Genomic DNA, 26,760 nt, shown 5'->3' on the forward strand with positions numbered 1-26,760 from the left:
GTATATGAGTCCGTTGTGCCATACTTTGTCGAACGCTTTCGCTACGTCGAGAAAGAGAGCTCCGGTGTTAAGGCCTCGTTGCCGTTTGGCAGGTATATGCTCCGTGATGCGGTGCACTTGATGAGTGCATGAATGCTTGGCGCGGAAGCCAAACTGTTCGGGGATGTAAAGTTTGTGTTCGGTACCGATGATGTAATTTGAATTTCACGGCCTAGGTTAATGCGGGTAACTGGGCGCATTTTTATTCTCCTGCACTGGTGGGTAGATTGAAATATCAATCGGGCGCGGGGCCTTCGGGAAGGTGTGCGGGAGAATAAAGTCGTGAGTAAGCAGCCAAGCGGGGCGCTCGGTTACGTGTGCGAATTAAAGTCATCGGAAGTGTGGTTGCTTGTCCAAAGACACAACGAGCGTGTCAATTTTGCTTAGCGAACGGGGTCGTCCGAAATCCGGTTTCAAGTTTGACACAATTACGGTGCGAATGTGTGCGTCTGTAGGCGTCGTTGGTGTCTATAGATTTGACAGAGCCAGACTTGACTCCATTGATACCGACAAAGACCAGGTACCTGCAGGAGGTGAGGCTGGCATCGAATTGGTGAGTACGCAGTTCAAACATGCGTAGTTCAAGGGTAGATTGTGCCGCGGGATCCGAACCTGTGTTGTACGGCACTTTACGTTTTCATATCTGTTTGATACTCTTACACCATTTATATGTTAATCTTGTTTTTACACTCTGCAGAGAGATATGATTATTAATATATTATGATTCAATGATCATAAGTAAGAATCGATTTGCTTTACAAATCATTATTTACATATTTATTACATTTGCTTAATATTTACATACAAAATATTTATTACGCCTACGCCGTAGAATACGCTTGAATAACTATTATCGAATTGACTGTAGAGCGCTGTCTACCATACCAACAAAAACATTGTTGTTTATTCACATTGATTATGTATTTAATAACCAAATAATAGTCAAATATTATATGAATAGCTTTTGTGAATTTATGAAAAGTAAATGTCAAAGAAAAGTTATGTAACAGAATTGTGTTATTGATCTAATAATGACTACTAATATTGTTAATAAGAAATTAATAAAACGAAGATATAGATTTTCTACTATTTTTAATTTGATAGTTATTTGTATTTGTTAAACTGCATTGTTAAAATTCATGCTCTCCATATTTTCTCTTCTATTTCATTCAATGCATATAAATATTGGATAGAAAGGATATCTAAAATAGCCATTAAACGCAGGCTCCTATCGATATAAAAGAGCAATTGTGCAAGATAATAATTTAAAGAAAATCCGCCTGTTCCGTGTTGCGCTATCGCACTGAACTAAAACCGTATTGGTTTTATAAAACTATACATTTCTGCAACACCATTAAAATATTTTTTTTTTATCAAAATAAATAACTAAAACATGACAAATGTTTAATTTCATTTAGTTTTTTTTGATCTTTTACATTGTTTAGTTCATGAAATTTTAATGGTGCAAAATTAATTAATAAAAAACGTTTATAACAATTTTGGCAACATCCATAAGAGACTTTGGTGATTTATATAGTGACTGTTTCATTCTTGACACGTGGCTTACGCTGGCTACGTTGTGGGCAAGTGATTAGGTGACTAATTAGTTGTCTAGAGCAACGATACGTCACTGTCCTCTAATGATCGTAGCCTGTGCCCGATTTCAATTATTTACCCGATATAATCCATCCTATTTAATTATACCCACATGAAAGTGAGGTCTATGCTGCAAGTAATTTATAACTATGTTTTTACTTATAAATTCCACGTTTCGTCTGATAAGTGTGGTAACGGAGGTCAACTTTAGTCCCTTTTCCTTCCCGCCCTTTTTCTTATAACAGATGGATGGGTAGGGAATGTAGATTTGATGTCCGTCGAATAAGGGTAGGCAACGCATTCGCTATTGCGATGGGCACTGGTCGCTTCGCTATTTTGATGGATTCAAGTGGCCACTTCCTTATTTTCTACCTTATGAAATAAAAGAAAAAAACTTCTTGTGATATTTAGATATAACACAGGAGCAGAGTTTCACACAGTAATTAATTAGGAAACAGATGGATCTGGTACTCGCCGGCTCAGTGCGCTTCCGATTCGGACAGCTCGCAGCTTAATGAATGTGTTCCGACTCGCCTGCTCTTATGCTATCCTGGTACTTTGTTATTATCCATGTATTTTAAAAACAATTATTAATAACTATGTGTCTGAAAACACAGATAATTTTAATAGTAATGAAGAACATATCTAGTGCATAGTGAAGTACTTCAGTAGTTATGTAGACAAATACTTTTTACATAACTCTTATTTCTTTCGAATTTGTAAAAAAAAAAACTTAAAACTCATATCGTAATTGGGTAACGAGTAGAGAATTAAAAGACAGTTCTTTTTATTTCACAATAGTTCTAGTCCGCGTGGAATTAAAAAAAAAAACAAAATCGAGTAGCCTATGTGTTTTAAATTATATCAAGATCCGTTCAGCTGTTTAGGCTACAACTTTGTAACAAACATCGTTCCAACCTTTAGCAATTATAATTTTAGTAAGATGTATGATTTCTAGCTATGTAAATAGATATGTTTGCATTCAGAATCAAAATATAAAACTTTCCCGAATACGGGAATAAATTCGGAATTTTAGAAATGCACACGAGTGTTGCGGTACCACTTCCGGTCGTTTTACGCTCCGTTTAGGTTTTAAAAGCGATTGACTGTGCACCGTGAATTTGTAGCTCCAATCCCTTTTTAAATAAAAAGAAAAAGCGACTCCACTGTCTTTTGTGTTCTATTGTCCGTTTATGAAAAACGCTGCGCAACGAGCATGCCTCTATGTCTGATGAATTAAAATCCTGCGTAGCCAGTTGCATACATCTTTCGTTTTATCTTTCTTTGATTAATACTAGGCTTTCAAATACACAAATGAGAAGTCTGTACTTTTAAAGCCAAATCGTAGCTTACCTTGTATTATAGTTTCCAAAACATTAAAGTAGCAGCATGCTTCTTTTGTTTTATAATGATAAAAAAGTAATCTATTTCTTTCAAATACAACTTGTGTTCGCTCTATATTTTGCAGTTTTCGTTGCATTCCTTGTTCGCCAATTTATTTATTTGCACCTTAAGTGCCAATTTACGTCGAAATAGGTGCGCTAGTAAAATATTATGGCGCAGTAACTCGAGCGATTTGAATATAGAACCAACATCTCATAATTAATTTAATTAAAAACGTTATTTATGTAGTGTGAAGTTGAATTTGTTGGCACAATTTCTCCCAAAATTGTCGCTAGATGTAAAAAAAAATCTATAGTAGACTTGCAGATGTTACAATAGTTTGTCCTTTATCAAACCAAAATAATCGACTTTGTGTTATGTTACGAGCATTATATTCGTTTGTAAATTAAAGCGACAAGGTCCCATCAACGCGATCACGCCGCCAGCCGTGTTAGATAAATTATTCATCTGTGAATCGAAACACTTGCCGTTGGAAGTTCAGTCGCATGACGATGATATTATGCTTTACGCTATTTTGAGACTTATCACTTTGATGTTAAGCTCATTTCTGATAACAGAATTAATGTCGATGCCGAGATGCAGTTACGTCCTAATTTTTTTATCTAAGCTGTAAGGATTTTTCTTGTTTGTTTTTGTTTTAAAGTCAAGACTTCTATCTAACTATTCTTATTTATGTATTCATCTATTATAATGAGATATTGAACCAACTTCGTACTTTAAGATTATTTTTAGAATGAACGTAATGAAAATAAATACTTATGTGATGACGTAAATCAATGGTGAAAGAATCTATTGGTTTTATTAGTTAAATACATTTCTCAGTTCTATGCTATGGCTTCCTAAGAAGTTTATATGATTTCTAATAGCAATTTACCTTTTACAGGCTTTGAATTTGTTTCTAGAATTTCACATAATAAGGCTTTAACAAGTGTTAAGTGTCTACCAATGTTGTAGAATACAAGTCTTTTGACATTCGATAGTTTAGAAATTTCACAGACTAATTATAATCCAGATAACTTTATTAATCTTATATAGAAATAAAAAAACTATTATGTGGTACTTAAAATTGTGCAAGTCAACTGGAAATCGGTATCTTTTATAACCTAAAAAAAAACTGAATCTATATAACAATACGTATAATATAAAATAATCTAGTTCCGTGATACAAAACACAATTTGTACACTTTCAAACATTATAATTTATTATTTGATTATCTCCGAGAAGCTGGCGTAGAGGCATCCGTAGCATCTGCTACGTAGAGTAATTACTACGCGGAAGTAATTCGGCCGCTTATTAGCCATCTGGGAATATACACTCTAATGATGTCTACGATGTCAACCCTAGTTTAAATCAGTTGTTTTAAAATATTTGCACAGTGATTTTTGGTTAAAAATAATATGATTTAACTTAACTTTCTGCATACAACACAAGATAACCAATAGATTACCACTAAATACAACTAAGGAATATAATAAGTATGTTCGAGTTGTCGCAGATTAGTTTTTTCTTTTAAATAATTTCCAGGCTATCATTTTATTTTACTATAAAATTGTAGTGTAGGTAGCATTAAGACTTTATATGTAGAGACCTTACTTAGAGTGTAGAATATGGGAGTCAGTTGGAATATACACCTTGGGCTTATGCACGTCTTTTATTTCGTATACCACATTTCTGTTTAAGGTATACAGCATTTTCAGTGTCGTAAGATAGATTGTTTTCATAATCGGGAGGAATGTTTGTATCGAAATTTTAAAAAATACGTAATCAAAGGTTATAGTTGAATAACCTTGTCTCGTTGCAACAAGGTTAACATTAAAATATTCCAATAAACTTTGTTCCGCTTTCAGTGAATACAATTTTACATAATATTATACGACAACGACCCTCGTCGTTTTCGAACTTTGCAAAGATATTGTAAAATTTAGATTTTCAATTTTCTGATGTAAATCTCGATTCTTTTCAAAGTTTACCTTTGTGTGACTCTTCTAAAATCGTTTGCGAGTATGATTGATGTACTTCCTCTACTTTTATAAAGATAAATAAATCCATATCAATCTAACTACAGTTTCAAGTAACTACAGTTCTTGTTCGTCTATGTTGAAACTTTACTATTATTATCCTTCTTCTCTTCTTCCTTGTATAATACTTTTCTTTTAACGTTACAAAATGTTCGGTTTTGTTTTCTGTTGTTCTCACTACATTCATTTTTACATTAAATACGATATCCAGTAACAAGCGCAGGTTTTTTGCAATTTAAAAAAAAAAAACAAAAATATTCTCGTATAAATTTTTCCTCACCTAAATGGACTAAGCTAAAAAAAAATTAGAATCATGAAAATAATTACTTCATAGTAAGAAGTAGAAATAAGTAAAAATAAAATTACTTACACAAATTTAAATTGACATCAAAATTTACACAATTAGTTGTTTAACAAAATTCTTTTATACGGTTTTCTGTCTCTATTTATTGTTGGTAGATATCGTTTGACTTATTTTTAAGGCATGATATATTCTATTGCGAGAAATAGTTAGTACGTTAGAAACCAGCAGAATAAACCAAAGCGTAATCTTAGTACAGATCTATGTAACTATAAACTAATAGAACACATCCATTGTACGTACAAGAGAATTTAAATCAATTTCACTTTGTGCACTGCTCTAGCAAACATTTAACCTTCATTTAAATGCAGAGGAGATTACGAGGACTGCTCTAAAACAGGTGCAATCGGATTCTACAAACACAAACATGTTACAAAGCCTACAAACGCGTCACGTATTTGTCGCTTAAACACGTATTTATATACCATAGCAAAATACCACAATCAAAAAGAACTTATTTTTATCAAAAGAAAGTTAAATGAAGACTTAACATTATTTATTCTTCATGCATACTTTAAATACTAACATACTTTTCTCTGTTTCTGTTATTCCTCACAAGATTTAAAATACAACTTTCATGTTATACCAAAACTAATTTGAAATCGCCTCTAAAAAGTTTAAGGATCGCTTCTTATAAATAACAGTATACAAGTAATAGAAATATTAGTATGACATTGAAGTAATATTTCATATTTGTATTTAAAAAAAAAGAATGGAATTATGTAATCTCTATTAGGGGCAAAGCGCTGGAGATACGTCCAAGCGTAACCGCATTTGCCGGCTCATGTCCAAACGTCAGTCGGTTCCGATACATGTCTTGTAGCTTTACTATCTGATTATCAGTCTTGATATATGTAGATAAAATTAAACGTGTGCTTGGTAATTTGATATTAACCGTAAAAATCTATTTAAAATATGGTTACAATGAAGACTGGGAATTTATGTTCTTATTCGTAACCAAACGTTTCTAATGAAATCTTTTATTCAATTTAGTAATTCTAGATTCTTTTGAAAGGATTCCAATGAAGATAAATTTGTCTCTCAGAGAAACCCTTACGTTAAGCCGATCGGCAAAAGAAGCCGAAAAACATTTGGCCTCAGCTGGAATGAAATTAAATGCCTTTGTCTATGACAGATCTATTCGTAGATGGACGGCATTACGTCCTTCATCTTAACACGGTCATTCGTCTGTAGAGATATTGTTCTTATAAAACATCTTTTATTTCAACATATTCTCATTATGATTAATTAGTTATATCAAAATACATATATAATTATGATATCAAATTGTTGCTTTACTTTTCTTAGCACCCAAATACTAATTTAATCTTGAATTTTATATAAATGTATGACCCAAATTTAAGTTTAAGATTTTCAAATTTACATTCTCAATTATTTCTTCATATAATCTTTCATATTTTAAGATTTTATTTTAGTTTAAAGTTAGTAAAAGTTATACGTTCAGTTTCAGTGTCTCGAGTCTCGACAATCTGATGAATATTTTATGCACCTCGTCTGATGTCTATTGAACGTCGCCGGTCCCCACTCATTGACACGGAAAAGTCAATTGTGACTCCCTGTTTGCTTATACTGTTACAATATACCCCCAGTACAGACTAGACTTTGACTATTTTTGATATGTCTTTTAATTTGGTCCCATTCGTTGTGCGGTTTATTATCACAATTACAAAACTAAAATTATGTTATAAAGTAATTGTATTTTATACGGCTAAATTATATTCAGTTATAAATTACTTGTTACTTATTTAAAATGCGAGGAGAATAAATAATTGAACGAATCTAAGATCAGGGATTGATTCGTTGGCCCTGTTAAGTATGATTGATACAAAACTAATAAAAAAATGAAACAAAATGCGTTTTAGAAAGGACATAGAAAAACCTACTTTCTAACCACAATATGTCATCACCAGCTCACTATATACGTCCCCACCGAGAGGCTCGGAGCCTACCCTAAAGTTAGGGTGACTAGGCCATAGTCAACCACGCTGGCCAAGTGCGGGTTGGTTGACTTCACACATATCTTTGAATTTCTTCGCTGATATGTGCAGGTTGCATCACGATGTTTTCCTTCACCGTAAGAACGTCGGGTAAATTATGTACATATGAAAATTCGAAAAATTGAAAATCACATTGGTACATGGCGGCGGGATTCGAACCCAAGACCTGTAGATTACAAGTCAAGTGCTTAAACCACTGAGCCACCGACGCTCTACCCACAATATGTATTAGGTGTAAAATAATCTCCAAGTCGTAGTTATTTTAATGCTGTTATATACGTGGGTGTTTGGACTTAACAATTCTACGATATGACAATTGTATTTATTTCTATGTAAAGGTTATGAATATAAGGTTTCATTTTAAAGGCATTTGAAGGTAATGTGTGAGGTTAGTGGTGCGTGAAGCCTTATAAAGTAGTTAAAATGAAATAATTAACAAGCGACAAAATAATTTGTCGAAGTAGCAGTAAAAATATCTTACTCTATACAAAAGATTTAGTGCCAGAGTAAAACAATATAACTTTCGGAGAAAGTTCTTTAAAGTTTCGAAATAAAGTTTATCTAATTAATTGACGATATGAATGACGATTTTATCTAAAAAATTAAGCAACTATTGATAAAAGTGCGGTCATATAAAGTTATTGATTACAGCTTTTAGAGGTTTTATCGCGGCCCTTCGTCAGAAACCTCAGTAAATCGAATGTCGACGAGATACTAGTGAGATAAGCTTGTAATTCACGACAACAAAGGTGTTTGCATGTCAACGTCCCCGTTAATTTTGTCTGATGTATGCATGTCTTATATCTTTATTGCATCTGCGTATACAAGACTTGTCGATTTACGATGACGACGGCGACGGTTATGAACGTGATCAATGTCATGTTATAAAGTTTAAATTATACTACAAATTACATTACATTTTTTTTTGTAAGTGAATTAAAAACATTTTTTTTTAAACCAACATCCAAGTCTTATTTTAAATTTGAGGTTATAGGACCTGAAATCTGTGCTATAATTGTTGTTTTTTTTTCATCTATTGTTTTTTTTTTTTGAGATAAAAGTGCTATTTTTACCTTTCCATAATAGTTAACAATAAAATAATATTCTCGAGAATAATCAGATAAATTTAATTTGCAACCCTCGGTATTCTTAAGAATTACAATTCATAATATTTTATAGACAATGCAGCGATAATAAAAATATATAGTTCTTAAAAATTATTTCAATGAAAAGTGCAACCGTATATTAGATTAATAAAGACTTCGATATCTTCTTTGATATAAAGCTAGATTGCTAATTAATAGAATCCCTGATGCTAAAACCGTAGCCTGTGTCGAGAATGACTCGTTTTATACGAGTAATTAAAGGATGAGATCTGCAATCGAATAATCGGTTTTACTTTGTCAGCCATCGTAGAATTATACAAGTTCTGACTTTATTTCATAGAATTTTACTGCTTTTATCTTCAATGTCTTTTATGTCACATAATTTTTAAAGGGTTATAGAAATGTTATCTTTGCAATAAAATGAATATAAAATGGTGATCAGATTTCTTTGGCGGTCAGCTAAAAATATTAATGTTCTTATGGCATCATCGTTTTGATGTTTGTGCAAACTTTAGAATCATGCTAATATTATAAATGCGAATGTTTAGATGGATGGATGGATTTTTTTATAATAAAAGGGGGCAAACTAGCGGCGTGAACACCGTGGTCAACGACGCCCATGGGCATCCGCAACACCAGAGGAACTACAGATGCGTTAGATGTTTATTAGAGTTTGTTGCCTAAATGGCTGAATGGATTTTTATGAAATTTGGTATAGATGTAGAGGATAGTCTGGAAGCTCACAAAGGCTGCTCGCTTTAGTTTTTTTCTGATATTTCGCGAACAGAGTCGCGGGCGAAAGCTGGTAATTTAATAAATTAAACATACATATATTTAATATCGTATGTAATTACTGTTAATTAATGGATACTATTGATTGATGTACCAGGTACTCATGAGACAAAGGTAGCATGAGTGATAGTTTACATTACAGCATTACAGACTATATGAGCTGGAAATTTGTATAACAGAAGACGGTAAAGTGGATCCCAAATATGACTACAAAACTTGTTATGAATAGGGGGATGGTTTAGTCATAAAAAAAAATTTGATAGCAAATAATTAATTAATTAACTTAGTCTTCATCCATAAAAAATATACACAATTTAGGTTATGTAAGTTATTGGTTTTGCAATCAATTAATTATTATGCATGTGCATGTAAACTGGGCGTGTTATTTGCGCTAATTAAATTGGCTTAATTAATGGAATCGTAGAGCATAGAATGGTTTATTAAAAGTAGTGATAGTATTTTATCATCTTTTACTATAATGTTTAGTTAAAATGCCTATTTTCTTATGATTGATGTTTCTGATAAAGCAAGTTGCTAAGCCAACCCTTTTGAGCCAAAGCAATTTTTTAGTTAAAGTACCTCTATATTATTCGTAACATGAACGACCTTTTCTCTCGTGAGTTCTTTTTCATTTGAAACGATGTTAAAATGTTTCTTTCTTTTGTTTAATATTATAGTAGAACTAACCGATTATGTATAGATAAAAAAACTTTACCTTTACACTATCAGTTTATTTGTATTTAAAATGTTACACCTGTCTGGATGTTAAAAACGTATATTCACTTTAAAAATAATAGGTTATGCAGGGTATAATAGGCGTAACATAGTTATCATTAAGTACATAGTTTGTTAATATGACCAACTAGGTTTTTCCCGCGACTTCGTCCGTGTGAAATTAAGAGAAATACAAAAGGTTGGATGTTTGGTTGTTAGAGTTTGTAGAATGGACTTTGATTAAATTTGGCATACATGTAGAGGATAGTCTGGAAGAACACATAAGCGACTCACTTTTGTTTTTTTCTTTCATTCTACGGACGGAGTCGCGGGCGAAAGTTAGCATATATTATTAGTAAGATGAACGAACATATCCAGCCGAATCTTTTGTAAAAAATGTGGTCGCATTTCTCTTTAAAAGTTAAATAAGCTTCTTTATTTGTGTTGGTAAATTCGCTACCAAAAGTCCATTGTTTTTTTCAAGTTGTGGACACGTGTTTTCATTAAAATTATTCAACTGTCACAAATCTTGTCACACGTAAGCGGATGAAAACACATTTAACAACGAACAGTCGAACGTTTCCACGCCGTGGAACAATTCAAGAGTTATAATTCGTCATATAGCATATTTAAACTCTGCAATTAATCTTTGTAAGCATGTATAGTAAGTATACTAAAGCCTTAATAAACACTTCAATCATTAATTAGAATTTAAAGCAACTATGTTTACTTAACCATTAATATTAACTTTTGTTAATAATACAACAATATTTTTTTTAAACTTGGCAATAATTGAAAATTTGAAAGATGAAATTTTAAATTAGTCCATGTAGAAACGGCAACAAAAATAGGTGTGAGGTTGCCTGAACTAATTTTTCGCAACTAATTTTTCATTCCGATGACGACAGGTTCCTTGGGAAATCCAACACTTTTTTGAACATGTCGAAAAAGTAAAATAATCTGGAAAATGTAAATTAGAAAATGCACGTGACCTATAAAATTTTTCAGCTAGAAAATGAAAATATTTTGCTTACATTAAACTAAGTATGTAAAAAAATCTATCTAAAGAAATCTCATAATTACCAAGTCTGTTGTATATTTGTTGGCTTGCCGTGAGTTTCAACTGTCAAAAACTTTGTACGAAACATGTTGTCTTACAGTCAATACTTTCAGCAGTGGAAATCCAGTTAGAATATCGTTGACCTATTTCTCCAACAGTCATGGGATTTCGGAAAAGGGTTTATGGTTTTCAATATTCGCGAAGCTACAATAGAACGCTCGTATCTATTTCGTATGGATTAAGGTTTTATAGAAACATATCAATATTGGTAATATATCGAAATTTAAAATGTTAACGTTAATTGTGACCTATTTTATAATTACTTAGGAAACTGCTTCTTATACATTAAATAGCCCTCACGAGTATTATCCACTTTGAGTGACTAGGATCCAATTTGTAGAGGTGTTGTGGGGCTTCGACCGCAACCGAACGCCGACGCCGAACTACAAAAGCGTCTCTTGCATTATCTAGATGACGAGAATGTCATGCAAAAACGCTTGGTATATTACGACACGTCTCGTTGCGGGAAATCCAATCATCCAAATGCTTCATTATTGTTGTCCCGGCTATATTGAGTTCCAATAAAAATAACGTAATTCACCATCCCAATAGAACGGTCTTATAGGTTTAGTTTAGAAAGTTGGCATCTTGTCCATAGCGGTTATTTCGAGTTCCCTACATAGGCTACCGGGCGGCAGGTTGCACAAAAAGAAGGCTCTATTTATTGGATAAATGATTCAGGAAAAAGTACTCTGCGATATACCGTTTGAAGGACTGGATTACAGTGGCAGGGCTCAAAAACAAATGTACTACGATTTACGTACCGTAAACTCGTTACGCGATACGAACGAGGCGAGTTCGGGAACCGTGTCTGGTAAACGAGTTTATACTCTAATGCTTCGTAGTAGAATAGTTATTCGATTGTGTTTGGAAGGCTTTAGCGTAGCAGAGGAGCGGCGAGAGAGAGGCGAGCTTATACGCTGGCTATGGAGAGGTCCGTAGGTTCATTCGCAAGAATTGTTATCACAGTCGCTGCTCTGCGGCCGAGCGGCGTGCATGTTCGATGTTAGTTCGCGTTCCCTTACTACAGGTTTCCAGTTCGGGCGAAGTTTCAACGCGTATTGAAACTAATAAAAAAATTCTCTCGATTCGCAACAGTATGAACTAGTAGCGAGTGTGTTATTGACTTGGGATGTGATTTTTAGTGTTTATAAAAACGTATGAAGTGACTAAGTGGGCCGATGGTTTGAAAGTGAAAACTTATAAACTTATCTGAACTTGTTTCGATATCAGCGCAATTTTGACTAATAAAATTGTGTCTTGAGTATTGAAGTGCATATTAATAATACGATAAACGGTAAGTGATTTAATATATAAATACTAAAAGCATGAAAATAATTTACAAACTGGAATTTAGCTCTTGTATTTCGGTTCATGTTTTCGAATTTAAGCAATAATAAATGTAGATTGGCTCTAAGTACGTAATAAATTGTTGCAATAGGGGTGGATATAGATCAAGTATTCATGAGTAAGGAAGTAAAAAATTGTATATTATGAGGTCATCGGATGCACCCTACTTTTGCATAGTTAATTTTCAGAGAATAAGAAATTGTGAATACATTTTTTATTAAGTATAGTTCAAATAATTATCAAAACTCAAAAAGGCATTTTCTTTTAAAAAAATACTAAAACATTTGGAGAAACTAAATGGTGCATAATAGTTTAAATACAATACTGGTCTAAAACTTTTGTCATTTAAGATTATTTTTTTCATAATTATAGTAATCAAGTAAAGAATGTTTTTTACTTTTTAACAATTAAATGGCTTTTGAAATGCTTAAGAACTTTATTGTTGACAAATTCTAACATAATTTTAATATGTATTGTTAAATGGTGAACTTCACAATATTAGTTAGAATAAATATGTTTTTAAATGCAAAACTGCAGTTGCAAGGTATCTAACAACACATTAACCTAGATACAAGTAATGTGTGGCCATTTATTTTACGTTTCTGTTAAAATATTGGTTTTAAAATAGTTATAACAAATTCACATTACAACGAGCATATATTTATTTACGAGGTACAAATGTAGATAAAGCCAGTTACACATCAGTTTTAACAGCTGAATATTGTACAATACAACAGTTTAGTTAATTCTGAACGTGTGTAGCAGGCTTTACTTTCAATATTTGATATAATAATTAGATCGTGATGAAGATCTTCAGCTTCAGAATTATTCAGAAGTGCCATATAAATATAAAAATTGTTTTTAACGATTTCACTTATAATCAAAATGTATTTCCGGAGAGAACGTGTTAATAACTTTATGACATAACTGTAAAGTATCTTGGCATACAAAAGATCATTACTACGTATGTGTTATCTTAAAATTATCATTCCGGTGTTAAATTGTCTTTTCTGAAAAAACCTATTTTGTGAAAGTTGCGGCTTAACAATGACTTTCTAAAACATAACTATGTTAATTTATATTGCCATAAGACATTAATATAAACAAACATTTATATAAATACAAACAAATACTGTAGTATTTTATTAGCTGTAGCTAATAACTACTTAAAGGCCTATCTACTGGCAATAGATTTTTTTGAACTCTGTACAATTTTTAACAGAAAATAACTAAGTTTTACCTTTGTTTAACGAAAAACAACATCTAACATAGAGACTAGGGACAAGACAAATGATTTATCTACACTTAAAATGCGAGAACATATTCTCTGTCAACCGTCGTCATGGGAAATTTAAAAAAAGATATTGGATTGATCCTTGTTCCAAAAACGTCTCTTACCCAATTTACTCTGTTATTGGATTAAAAAAAACCGATCGGCATTTTATGGTATACATAATTAAATTCTAATAACGTTCGGCGAACACGAAAGCTTTCTCATCTGCATAGGCCGAGTGCTCAATTTAGATTTATTGTTACATGAATATTAATGCAAAATTTTACACAATATTGTAACAATTTTATTTCGTGACCTTCAGAGTCTATTAATTTTATAAATGTTTAGAAAATTTCCTGAATAAAAATCAAAATAAAACAAAGATTTAAGAAGTAAGACACATTTTTCTAGATACTTTTACTTGCGTCATTGTATTGTTTACTCATAATATATGTACTAATTTTTTTTATAATAAAACAAAAATTACACTATTTTATGTATATTTTTTATAGACGTATAATAATTTTCATAAAATATTTGTCAGTATAAGTTACTCTTCAATTTATCTCTAGTATTTTTTCACGATTTGGGAATCAAAATAAATTACAATTTTAAGTGAAGAAGACACATCCGATTTTTAAATTCCCCGCTCATAGGGCAATTTAGTGGGAAAGGCTATTCTCGGGAAACCTTTCCGCCCTAAGTTTTCTCCTCACTTCCCCCAATACATCGTGACTTGGCTAGCGAAATAGACGAGATTAATGACAGGGGCGGGACGTCTTTATAATGACTATTTACACAGTCCGCATTGTTAACAGTTTAACATTTTGATAGACAACACATTTCCAATCAATTTAAAAGTACAGATTCAAATGTTTTCAGGCATAACTCTACTAATAACTGCTTTTAAATTTTATACAGCATAATACACGAACTATGTCAACAGCAAAACTTTATAATGGTTTGTCAAAGTAATTAAGAAGATTAACCACCACAGACGAATAAATATTCTTTTGTTTTGATTTTGATTTAAATAAAAAATATGTGTCCCTCCTCAATAAAAGAAGAAGATTTCGTTGTTGAAATTGCTAATATTATTATTGTTAAAAACGAAAGACAAAAGTGTTAAATGATTTTCATTTGTTTTGAAGCTGTAAACGGTGTGACTGAGGACCACTTTTATCAACGTCGGACTGTTAACGGATTCGACTGTTCCGATTTAGAGGCAAATACATAACTCTCAGCTGACCCCTTGCCTACGAAATTCAACTTTATCCACAAAGGTGAAAGTCAGGCTATCTGTGCAAACAATCCGACTATAAAATTAGCACTATTCATCAGTCTAGTAACTTTTGAATAGCTATTCAGATTTGCTGATTATCAAGAATTAAAAAAAAGGCCGGCAACGCATCTGTAGTTTCTCTAGTGTTGCGGATGTCCATCGACCACCTCTATGTTCCCGCCGCTCGTTTGCTCCCTTTTATTATTAACAAAAAAGTGAAGTATCAACTATGCCCTTTCTACATATTCAAATCTCTCTGTAGGTCAATTTAGCTAGTGAACATAGACTTGAATCAAATTACTTCATTTGTCTTATACATATATTCGTTTACTTAATAAAAATTATATAAGCTAACGTAACAGTAGCTATGGTGACCTAGTCAACAGTCACGTCCAACTGAAGGTAATATTGCGTGCACTTTCAATTTTTACGCCACCACAACCGATTTCTGATTAATAACTACCTGCAACTCTGTTTACGAAACTATTTGTAATATGAATGAATAAAATCTTAATTGCATAGTTTTATGAAATATCTACTCATAAGCCATTAGTTACGGTTATGTATTATGAAGTCTTTGGCAAGTAATAAAGAATGTGGATACATGATACTAAGCAATAAATGTTTAAATATTAGAGTTTTGTTTTAGAGTAAATCAACAACGTGTCTAAAGCCATGTAACTTATATCAGACTAGATGTTGCTCGTGACTTCCAAATGGAATTAAAAAAAAAAGTTAAAAATCGGCTATGGTATTCAGTGATACCGTAGCTTTTTAACGATGAAAGAATTTTTGAAATCGGCCTAGTAGTTTTTGAGTTATTCCAATATAAAAAATAGAAATCTTTCCACTTTATAATAATAGTAGAGATAATGATGTAATTGGGCTATGAACACTCTGTTTTTCCAGAGATCTCAGATATCTTGATGTATCCTATAAAAAAATAGTGCTCCAAAAATATTTAAACGCTTAACTCTTATAATAAATACCATCGAACATTGATATAACTTTATTTGAGAAAGTTTTCGAGTGATTTTTACTACTTTTTTTTTTAAAAAATCACTTTATTTAACTTAAACGGTTCGTAACTCTGAGGAAATGTGAACTGAAATATCCGACTAAAAAAGCGAGAGAATTTAATGCGCACTAAATGAAACTGTAGCAGGTGTCGTAAATTACGCCACTGTAAAACTACGAAAACGGGATTTATTGATATTGCCCGGATAATGTTGTTAGAATAAATATATTGCTAGATTTAACGCAATTTAATGATAGTAAATTGTCGAAGTAAATTATCACACTGGAAATGAATATAAAATTATCCTATCAAATGAAAATAATTATCAATATCCTTCTAAATAAAATACCTACTAATGCAAAAAAGTGGCTTTATCGAGATGTACAATCATGATATAAAATTTAACACGTTATTAAGATCTGATAAGGTACAGTCGTGCTCAAAAGACGTGTATTGTTTTATTGATTGTACAGTTGATTAGAGTTTTTTTGCGTGTGTTGGTATGTGTGCTAGGCCAGTTGGAGATGAACGTTGTTACTGAGACTGAACCGTTAGTACACGCGTCGGAATTCGAAGTATACCGTTACGATGCGCCCGATCAAAGATGGTCATCTGTCTTTGAATTTGATGAAATTATCGCCAAAATTGACTACGGTTTTATAAAAAGATACTAGCATAGTATTGATTCGCTACCTACGTTAGGATGGGGCGCAGTAGGATGACCGCCCAGGGTGCCCTACCGTGACGGAAGGGGCGCCATAGGTTTGCGAATTACCCATTCATGGTAAAATGAGAATGCTTAAATCTTGTCCAGGGCAACACTAGAGTAAGAGCCGCCACCGAATTCGTTGTCTATCACAATACGTGGAGAGTGTATCCCAGCTTCTACTGCAAAAAATAGTGTATTTTCTAAATAGAATAAAAATATGGTAGTAAACACTCACAGTTATAAGCACACTAAGTTTACGCTAGAAAATTACTAATTAAAAAGAAACAAAAGAAGCAAATAGTAAATGGAACACATTGTTGAAAATAGATAAAAGAAAATGAAGTTTGTTGATACGTTTAATATAAAGTGTGAAGTTGGTAAATAGCAAATTACGAGGATGCACAAATTCAATAAGTTGCGCTAATACGAAGTGCGCGAGCGTCGACGGCAGCTGCTGATGGCACTTTGTTGTTTTACTTCTTTTACTTTAGCGCCGAGTATATTGTATGCCAACGGGTAGACTTGTTTCATTGTCTACTTATGAAGTGTTCTTATATCAATGTATCAATTTACTCTCGTGATATTGTGAAAATAATTTACTGTTTTTTGCTGATTGGGATAAGAGTTTAAAAATAAATAATGAAACATCGATGTGATATCTATCGTCTCATAAAATAGGAACGTAAATACTAACAATGTTGTAACGATTCTCAAACTACGACTAAATTATCTGTAGACAGTTGTAGTAGTTTTTGTACGTAATTTAACATACTCGGATATAGTATGCAGATACTTTAACAAAATATGAAACATACACGATGACCTTGACGTTCTCTTAAAGAATTCGGTCAAATACAGACTCGAATTATCCTCACGCCGACGAACAGGTTTGTTAACAACGTGACTTGCATAATTATTATAATTGTTCACAAATAGCAGGTGCCAGCACATATTAAGAAAACAAAATAGCAACTCGGGTGTAAAGCTTTTAAATAACATTTGTTTTACTGTTTCGTTTTCTACTGCAACCATTTTTTCTATGTTATTCAATATTTAAAATATAAACCTTTTTCTAGAGATAATTCGTTTGACCTAATCTAACCCACACTTTAACTCAAAACGTGTTTAACATCTTCCACCGTTCTCCTTATCTTTAAACCGACAAAGCGTAGCCCGCTTTTTTCAAATTTACACACTTTTCCCTCCTTAACTCATACTTCAGACCTCAAATGTGGTCCACGAGACACTTTGCATATTTTTCTGAATGCGTTCTTTTATTTCTGCGACATAATCATGCCGTCCTCGGGAGCCTCCTGACATATTCAAGTCGTGCTTTCACACAACGTTGAGCACGAATTTCGAATGAGCAGTTTCATCCTTACCTACTGACAGTTTTTCCTTATACGAATATATGAAATATCGAGAATACGCCAATTTTTATTGGTATCATATTAAATGTGTACATTGATATTCTTGTAATTGTTAAATAATGTTATTATTTAAATTGAACCCACTGTTAAGTAAGTTTGACAAAGAGGAACAAAAATAGGTTTTTGCTTTTTTTACAGGAATCTCTAATAACGGTTGCCATTTTGTATATAAATAGAAAACACATTCATATTTTTTGTGAACATGTCATCTCATGTGGAGGAAGTACTCGTACATAATCCTAAACGTTATTTAGAACAACTTAATTAAAGGATTACTGTGCTTTCGTATGAATAGGTTTGTTTTCGTTAAAGCTTTCAAATGTTGTTGACTGAGGAAGTGGAAACAAAGTATCTTCAGTTTTCACTTAATCCAAGGACTGAAACAAATTAAGATTGGTAACCACAAACTTAACAGCAACTTAAAATATAATTGGAGTTTGAAAATATTTTATTTTCATTTTCACAGGTCGAATTTTAACCATCATTATTTGAAACAATAGTTAATTAGGCTTTCATTTTTATCATCTGTTTATTTTACTGATAAAACATCTTTAAGTGAAGGATTACTTGAACACAAAACCATAGCCTAGCATAATCATTGTGTGTTACGCAAATCGCGCAGTAATCCGGTCCGTACAGTCAGAAGAATTACAAACAATATGTAAATATCCGACTTATACTTGACTTAATGATCCTCAGCGACCTCATCACTATTTCGAGTTCGGGTCACGGTCACTCTGCAACATTTCCATAATGTAAATGATTGACGGATGAATAAACTGCAATTTGTAAATTGCCGAAGAGTAAATCAGTTTATTCTTAATATCTCACTAATATTATAAATACGAAAGTATAGATGGATGGATGAATGGATGTTTGTTAGAATTTATAGCTTCAAAGGCTGATCAGATCTCGATGAAATGTGACACAGATGTAGACAGTAGTCTGGAAGAACACATACTCACGTTTGTTATTTTAATACCACGCGGACGTAGTCACGAACGAAAGCTAGTATTACATTAAAAATATGTTACAATATAATGCATCTCTATTGGTAGTTTACGTTTGTCATATAACGATACTTGAAATCCTAAAACATAGTTGACTTTCTAGTTGAAGTTCTGACAGTTAGAAAATTATATGTATTACAAACTATACTAAAATTGCGTAAATCAATAAAAATTGACCCAGAGAACTTTAATAGCGTAAAAATACATAGCCTGGGGTGTGTCGTAACTGTAGTGCTTTTTGTTAAAGAAAGAATTGTCCTAAATATGTGCCACAGGGTGGTGTGTTTTTACGCTTTATTTATCATAACATAGATTGTGCAAGAATATCTTACATTATGTGTTACACGGAAGAGCGGGACTTCCTAACACAAGTGCCTATTGGTTACTTAAAAGGAAGTCCCTACAACTGATTGATTTGTAACTTACTTGATTTCGTAATAAAGAATATTTTATTTTTATTTTTTATAGTGTTTTTTTCACCATTTCAAATAATCTTGAAGCTTGAAATAGGAAATTAAGATTTACGCCAATAGTCTACTCGAAGTATTAGTATTGTAATTAAGTTAGTGCAATATATAAATTAAATATTTTTGGTTTTCGTATAAAAATGAATAAAACCCTTAGGCCACAAGTATTCGTCCTATTTAATGAGCGTATTGCATAAGAAATAAAAAAGGTTGTTTTATCCGTATTAATATTTTACTCCACGATAAATGCCATTGTCTCAAGAGTGCTTTCTAATTTGACCGTTGTGATCAATGGATTTGATACTCAAGTAGCATTATGTAACGAGAAAGTTGCAGTTCATAATTTTAAAACATCTGCTAATACATTCAATCGACTCGATACAACTTTCACCTGATTTATTTGAAGTCTAGACTTGTGATACGTAATCCGAATTGATATCACACTAACAGTTGCTTGCGGCTTCGGCCCCATGCAAATAAAAAGAAATATAGCCAATGTTAGTCACATTACCTTTCTGATGGAGAAAGATTTTCAAAATCGACCCAGTACTTTATGAATTATTCCAATACATTCAAAAATATAAATCTTTATAATATTAGTATAGACATATATTGTTTATTTTTATTTTATTTAATTTGATAATACTCTTAGGGGTATTTATAATGCAGTAGTAATGGTACCAAAAGTAGACTAAGAAAAAATATTTTTGTTTTATTTGATTTTAGCTGCTTACGAAAATTCTGTGTTTATCTTCATTTGTTTGGGTAACAGTAAAGGACTTATATTAAACATCCAAGACTAAATTAATATCTCTTTTTCTATTAATTTGATTTAACTTTAGGATTTTGCTTACCTACTAAGATGTTTAATTAGGTTCTTCCCAGCCCTAATTCAGGAGTCAAGACTTCAACAAAAGTAAATAAACGTAATATTTTGTTCAATTATTTACCTTAATATCTTACAGCGACTGTTGTTGACGATTCTTTGATTTATTTATATTGTAAAGGAGTGGACAAAATAAAATATAACGCACGGTCCCCCTCTTCGAAACTGATGCAATTATGTTAGGGTGTGAAGTATTAGCTACTACTCTTTTATTATGAAAACGGTAGATCAATCTAATTTAACATACGCTTACACCACGGGAAGGGTAAAGATATTGATTCTGGTTATACTTTATAGTGCTACTAGCTTTCGGCCGCGACTCCGTCCGCGTGGAATTTAAAAAAAAAGTGAGTAGCCAATGTGTTCTTCTCGACTATCCTCTACATCTATATCAAATTTTATTGAGATCTATTCTTCAGTTTAGGCTACAAATTCTAACAAACGTTCATCCTACCATCCATCTATCTAAACTTTCGCATTTATTATATTAGTATGACATGATTTTGTTTATGGTTATTACGTTGCTAGGTTTTTTTAAATGTATTACAAACACAGGCAAATTTATTGACATAACAATAGACAACTACTAATTAAAACCTTAATCAATATTTAACTTATAAATTTCATTGGAAAGAAATTAAGGCTAGATAAATAAAGGTAGTAAGGTAAAGGGGAAGATTAATCAAGTATGTATTACTCTCTAAAATGTTTTATTAAATAAAATATTTTTCAATTGCCAAAAGGCAAACTAAAGTCATAATTTTCCGCTGTATAACAGTGTATTGAATGCATCATTCTATGTCTTACATTTTACTAAATCATAGTTCTCTGAGTTCAATAGAATTGGTTTCGCTGTTTCTTATTGCTGTTCTAACGGTAAGTTGCGAAGCAAAAGTGAGCTGCAGTAACTATGACAGTTGTCTCCGGTCTGCCTTTCACTTGCATTTATGGGCCGTGGGCCTGTTCTGTACTTAACTTTAAACAGGTGTTTCTAAATTCCTTAATAGTATTCAAGAAAACTGCACTCTAGTCGAACGATTTAAGGACTCATTTCGCATAACTTTGATTTGGAATTCATAATTATAAGTCGTATAATGTTAAAATATTAACGAATAGTAATGTAAGTAGTAATTTTTGATAGAAAATAGTACTGTATTTAGTAGTAAATTACTAGCAAATAATCAAATACATCTAATACGGTACACAAACATAAATTACAAGCGGTCGTTGCAGGTCGAATTTGTAAAGTGCTTCATTAACGATAGGTAGGATATCTGCACTAATTTATGTTCCAAATTGACACGATCTAAAATCCCTGGGAGCTCACTAATTCGCGGTCATTAATGGAATTTCCGCATCAGAGCGCGCGCCGGCCGCCGTCCGAATTGACCCACGTTATGTGAAACTGCAAAGGTTGAATACTCCAATCTTTTAACCCCCTTGTAGCCTATGCAACCATTTCCCCCACTTTTTCTTCAGTATCCTGTCTATATAAATATTTTTATACGTCGGTTTTTCTGAAATTAATTTTAATAACCCTACAGATTTTACAGTTTTATTTGATTTAAAGCGGAATGAATGAAATCGTATATTTTGGTTGTCTTCCTTGTGTAATTTCGAAATTGGATCATAACCAAATCACGTTTGGTTTTATTCTATCATTGTGAAAGATTATACTTCTGATTTCAATAATAAGGAAATAAACAGGGAAAATACTCCGTATTTCTGATCTGTATTCGCGGAAAGTTAATATTCTTTCAATTTATTTTTTTCTTTTTGTGGTTATGATTTTTTACGTCTAGCTTTAATTACCTCTAGATTATATTACAGCAGAGAATTACCTCTAGATTATATTACAGCAAAAAAGTGAGTAAACACAAACTTACTTCTCATTTAATTTATTGCACATTCTATATTCTGTTGGTGTACTGTTGTACATGTTACAGAACAATTCGGAATATGAGACTAGAGAATTTGAAACAAAACCAACTATCAATTGCACTATTAATCAGAAACAATTTTAGTACTTTTATGTTCTTAATTTTGTTTACCATTTCCAGGATATAGTAATACATATTTGTAGTATTTGTGATATAAATGTCCTTAAATTCGAGAAGTACAAATGGTTACAAGATACTCACGGTTAATCGATTATACAAACATTGAGCTTCCCAATTTTGAACATAACTGCGGAACTCAAATAAAGATATTCGCATTGAAGCGGAATCAGTGCACCCAGCTCTTGGTTTGCTTGATTTTAATCAAAAGTTTCGATTGGACTGCCAGCTATCCGATTGAGTGCAGTCGCCGCGTGTGGATCGGACCGATCAAATCGTACGGCTTGATCGGACTTTAATGGCTACCATGAAATCTATGTGTTTGATTGGACTTGTATTTACAGTTTCATAATTATTGAAAGTTTACCCACGTCCCCATCGATATCCAGCTTCTCGATGTTTAGGGTAACCAAGCCTTGGTCAAACACACCGGTCCAGTGCGGATTGGTATACACCTATCTTTGGATTCATTTTCAGATTGCAGGTTGCATCTTATTTCCTTCGCAGGAGTTTCGCATGTCAATATGATTTTTTTTTAAAACAAATTAAAAAAACATTGGTACATATCGTGAATCTATTCCGCACTTGTTTTTTAACTCCAGTGCTTAATCACTGCGCCTCCGACGCTCTCTTATGTTTAGTTATGGTTAACTAAAACAGCTTTCCATACACCCGTTTATACGTAACTTGGTACAAGTTTGTCATGATTGGGTTCCGGGAAAGCCGGAACGACACCGGCTTTTACCTCCACGTCAGGAAACTTCAATTATATAATTCATTTCCTAGTCCTTAATAAATGTTTCTATTTAAATAAATACAAGCAGAAAAGCTACTTCATTATAAAGTAAAATAAAACTTAACAGAAATAACTTTATTCTGACTTATAAACTTCGCAAGCAACTTCGTCTGCGTGGAAAAAAACCAAGAAGTCCACATTTTCTTCTAGATTATGCTCTTCATCAATGTCAAATTTCATCGAGATCCGTTCAGCCTATTAGTCTACAAACTCTTACAAACATTCATTCATCTAAACTTTTGCATTTATAATATTAGTAAGCAGTCTAGAGTGGTAGTGCCCGCTTTAACATCTTAGCACGAATAGGCCGGCACGCCCGGTGTAATACCACGATCACACAGAAGACAGGCGTGAAATGGAAGCAATTCCGTGTTTCGTCTGATGAGTGTGGTGCCGGAGGCCTAATTTTAGTCCCTTTCTCTTTACCACCCTTTTCTTAGAAGGAGAGGATGGGAAGAGGAAGTGGATTTGACGATGGAGGAGATGCATAGGAAGGGGAAATATCCTCTTTATGTGCGTCTCCTCCTCTGTCGAATAAGAGTAGGCAACGCATCTGCAATTGCGGATGTCTATGGGCAGCGGTCGCCTCGCCATTTTGGCCGATTCAGATGGCCGCGTGCTCGTTTGCCACCTTATGTTATAAAAAAAAAAAAAAAGTAAGATAGTTTACTAAAACGATTGAGGTAATATTAACAAGAATATTAATTTTAATGAATTAATTTAGTAGATACACTTATAACAATTTTAGTGAAGTAAAAAGAAATAAAAATGCTTCCCTAAGTGGGGTTGGTCGCTCAAATTAAGCACCTGAATAAATTGTGTGATAATCCACAGCAGTCTTTTAATGCGTTATTTTACTGAGCCGTCGGCGAAGGGAGGAATAAGCGATGAGATAATGATTACTCTCATTTCATTACTTCTCCTTCATCCTAGTAATTGAGAAAATTGGCCCGGAGTGTGATCGGCTATGGGGCTCTATACAACGGATCCTATTAGATATCTCTTAATCGTATTTAACGCCTTTATCACCTGAGGGTGGTCAATGGACTGTGACGTACGTAATTAGTTTTAAATTCACGCTTCCTTTATGAATTCAACTTTCGATTGTGAAATTGAAATGTTTTTTACATAATTTTTTAATCTATAAAACAAGAAGTGGGATGAAAATTTGTGTAGAGATTCCGATAAATTAGTCTAGACAGATACTTTCTTGATGCGTATTTTACTACTTTTAAGTGATTGTATCTTTTTTTGAAAATACGTCCTCAATAACGACTAAGTCACAGCCGTCACCTAGTTTTAGATTTTAAATCTTTTCATTATTCGTAAGTATATAAAGAAAAATGACCAAGCCTGTTACTGTCGACGGATTTAATTTATATTTTCCACTTTTTCCGAGGCCACGAGCAGAGCTTTCATAATGGACAAAACATTAGCTCGGGTCTACTTTGGCAGAAAGCTTTCAGAGCTTTTCGACTCATCTTGTGTTAATATTTCCATTGAATAAGTACCCATTGATGCAATGTGCCCGTAAATCGGACAGTACAATTTTGAGGCTTTTTAACCTTCTTGAATAATGACTACGAATAGCAATTTGTTATTTTTTTTTTTAACTTTGGATTCGAATATCAAACTTCGTTTAACTGAATTGACGATTTTAATTTAGTTCAAATAAAGAACGTTAAAATGCCACAAGTTGGGGAATAGCATACAATTATGTAGTAATAATTTGTATTGTCATGCTCAGCCACTATTTATGCATAATAAAATTGATAAACATTAATTATGTTAAAGAAACAGCGTTACGTTAAATCCATTTTGACATAGCTCGGTCTTTAAGCGTCCCGAAACGAGCCAACTTCGGCTTACGACATCATTAATTAAGCAGAATTTTGAACAAGCCTATAAATTCATATTTTATTCGAATTTCAAAATAAATTTTATAATGGGAATTAAGAGAATTTATGGGTCCGTTTTAAATACAAAGCGGGTGTTGAAGCAGTGAAAGCGATTTGAGAGTGGAAATCAGCAAAAATGCACCGTGTCCACTTTCCTACGGGGCACGATTATGGTCACATCTGGCTCACTGGTTTCGGAACGACGCGGACACTGATATACATATGTATATTTATCGATGCAAGCTCGCGCATGTTTGTAAATAACTTTCACTGCATTATTGAATGAGATAATGTTACACAAACCTGTTTTCTACCGATAACAAGGTTGAATTTACTCTTTGTTTCATAGTGTTATATTGTTAAACATTTAAAATATGCTACATTTTTATTTTAATTCCACTTTCCAGTAATATAGTACTTCTAGTATCTTTACGTGTTTAATCCGAAAGGATCCCCTCCATTATCTCGTAGCCTAAACAACTTATCAATTTTAAAGTGTAAAATATGTAAAGTTCATTGATACTGTATGTACTTTTAATTGTTAATATTCTTTATTCAACTTAAAAACAACTGTTTCTTTTTATTATTAACTAGATTTTGCCCGTGACTCCGTACTTGTCGAATTAAAAATAGATCAAAAGCAAGTAGCCTATGTGTTCTTCCAGACTATCCTCTAAATCTATGCCAAATTTCATCCAGATCCGTTCAGCCGTTTAGGCTACTAACAGACATCCGTCTATCTATCCATCTAAACTTTCGCATTTATGATATTAGTTAGATTAGTAAGATTGTCAGTAATCGTACAATATCAATGAATTCTTGTAGTACTCTACAAGAAATGTGTTTCATTGTTATTATACTTCTATAAGCTTCGTTGTTGGATTATCTTGCATTCATAAAAGGTAAAGGGCATTACTTAGTCCTTGGTACAGGTATTGCGTAGTGTTGCTGTAGTCAACCGCGACAGTGTCGACACCTGTCTCGAAAGTGCACGCTGCACGCATATAGCCAATAACCTAAATGTTTATTCTAGATTTGTTTATATTGTTTTATAGTGGGTATAGAAATTTTTCAAGTAGATTATGTCTTGTTCCTTAAGTTGTTGAGCTGTAAACATTTGTTTTTGTTCATGTTTATACTAAGTATTAGTTAGCACGAACTAAAATAATAATGAGTGTTAATAGTCTTAATGAAGACATCCTTAAAGAATTTATAAAGGGGAAGTAAGTATATTGTCGTGACATTTTAATCATATTTTGTATATAAAGGTAGAAACGGGAAAAGAAACTAACGGCCGAATAATTAACTTACATTTAAATATGTAATAACGTCTTATCCTCATTGTTATTAGATAATTTACAATTTGGTAGGATCGGCCCTAAAATTTTTACGTTTGTAAGATTGTTAGATTGTTA

This window comes from Papilio polytes, unplaced genomic scaffold, assembly GCF_000836215.1.
Source record: "Papilio polytes unplaced genomic scaffold, Ppol_1.0 DF822067.1, whole genome shotgun sequence".
NCBI lineage: Eukaryota > Metazoa > Arthropoda > Insecta > Lepidoptera > Papilionidae > Papilio > Papilio polytes.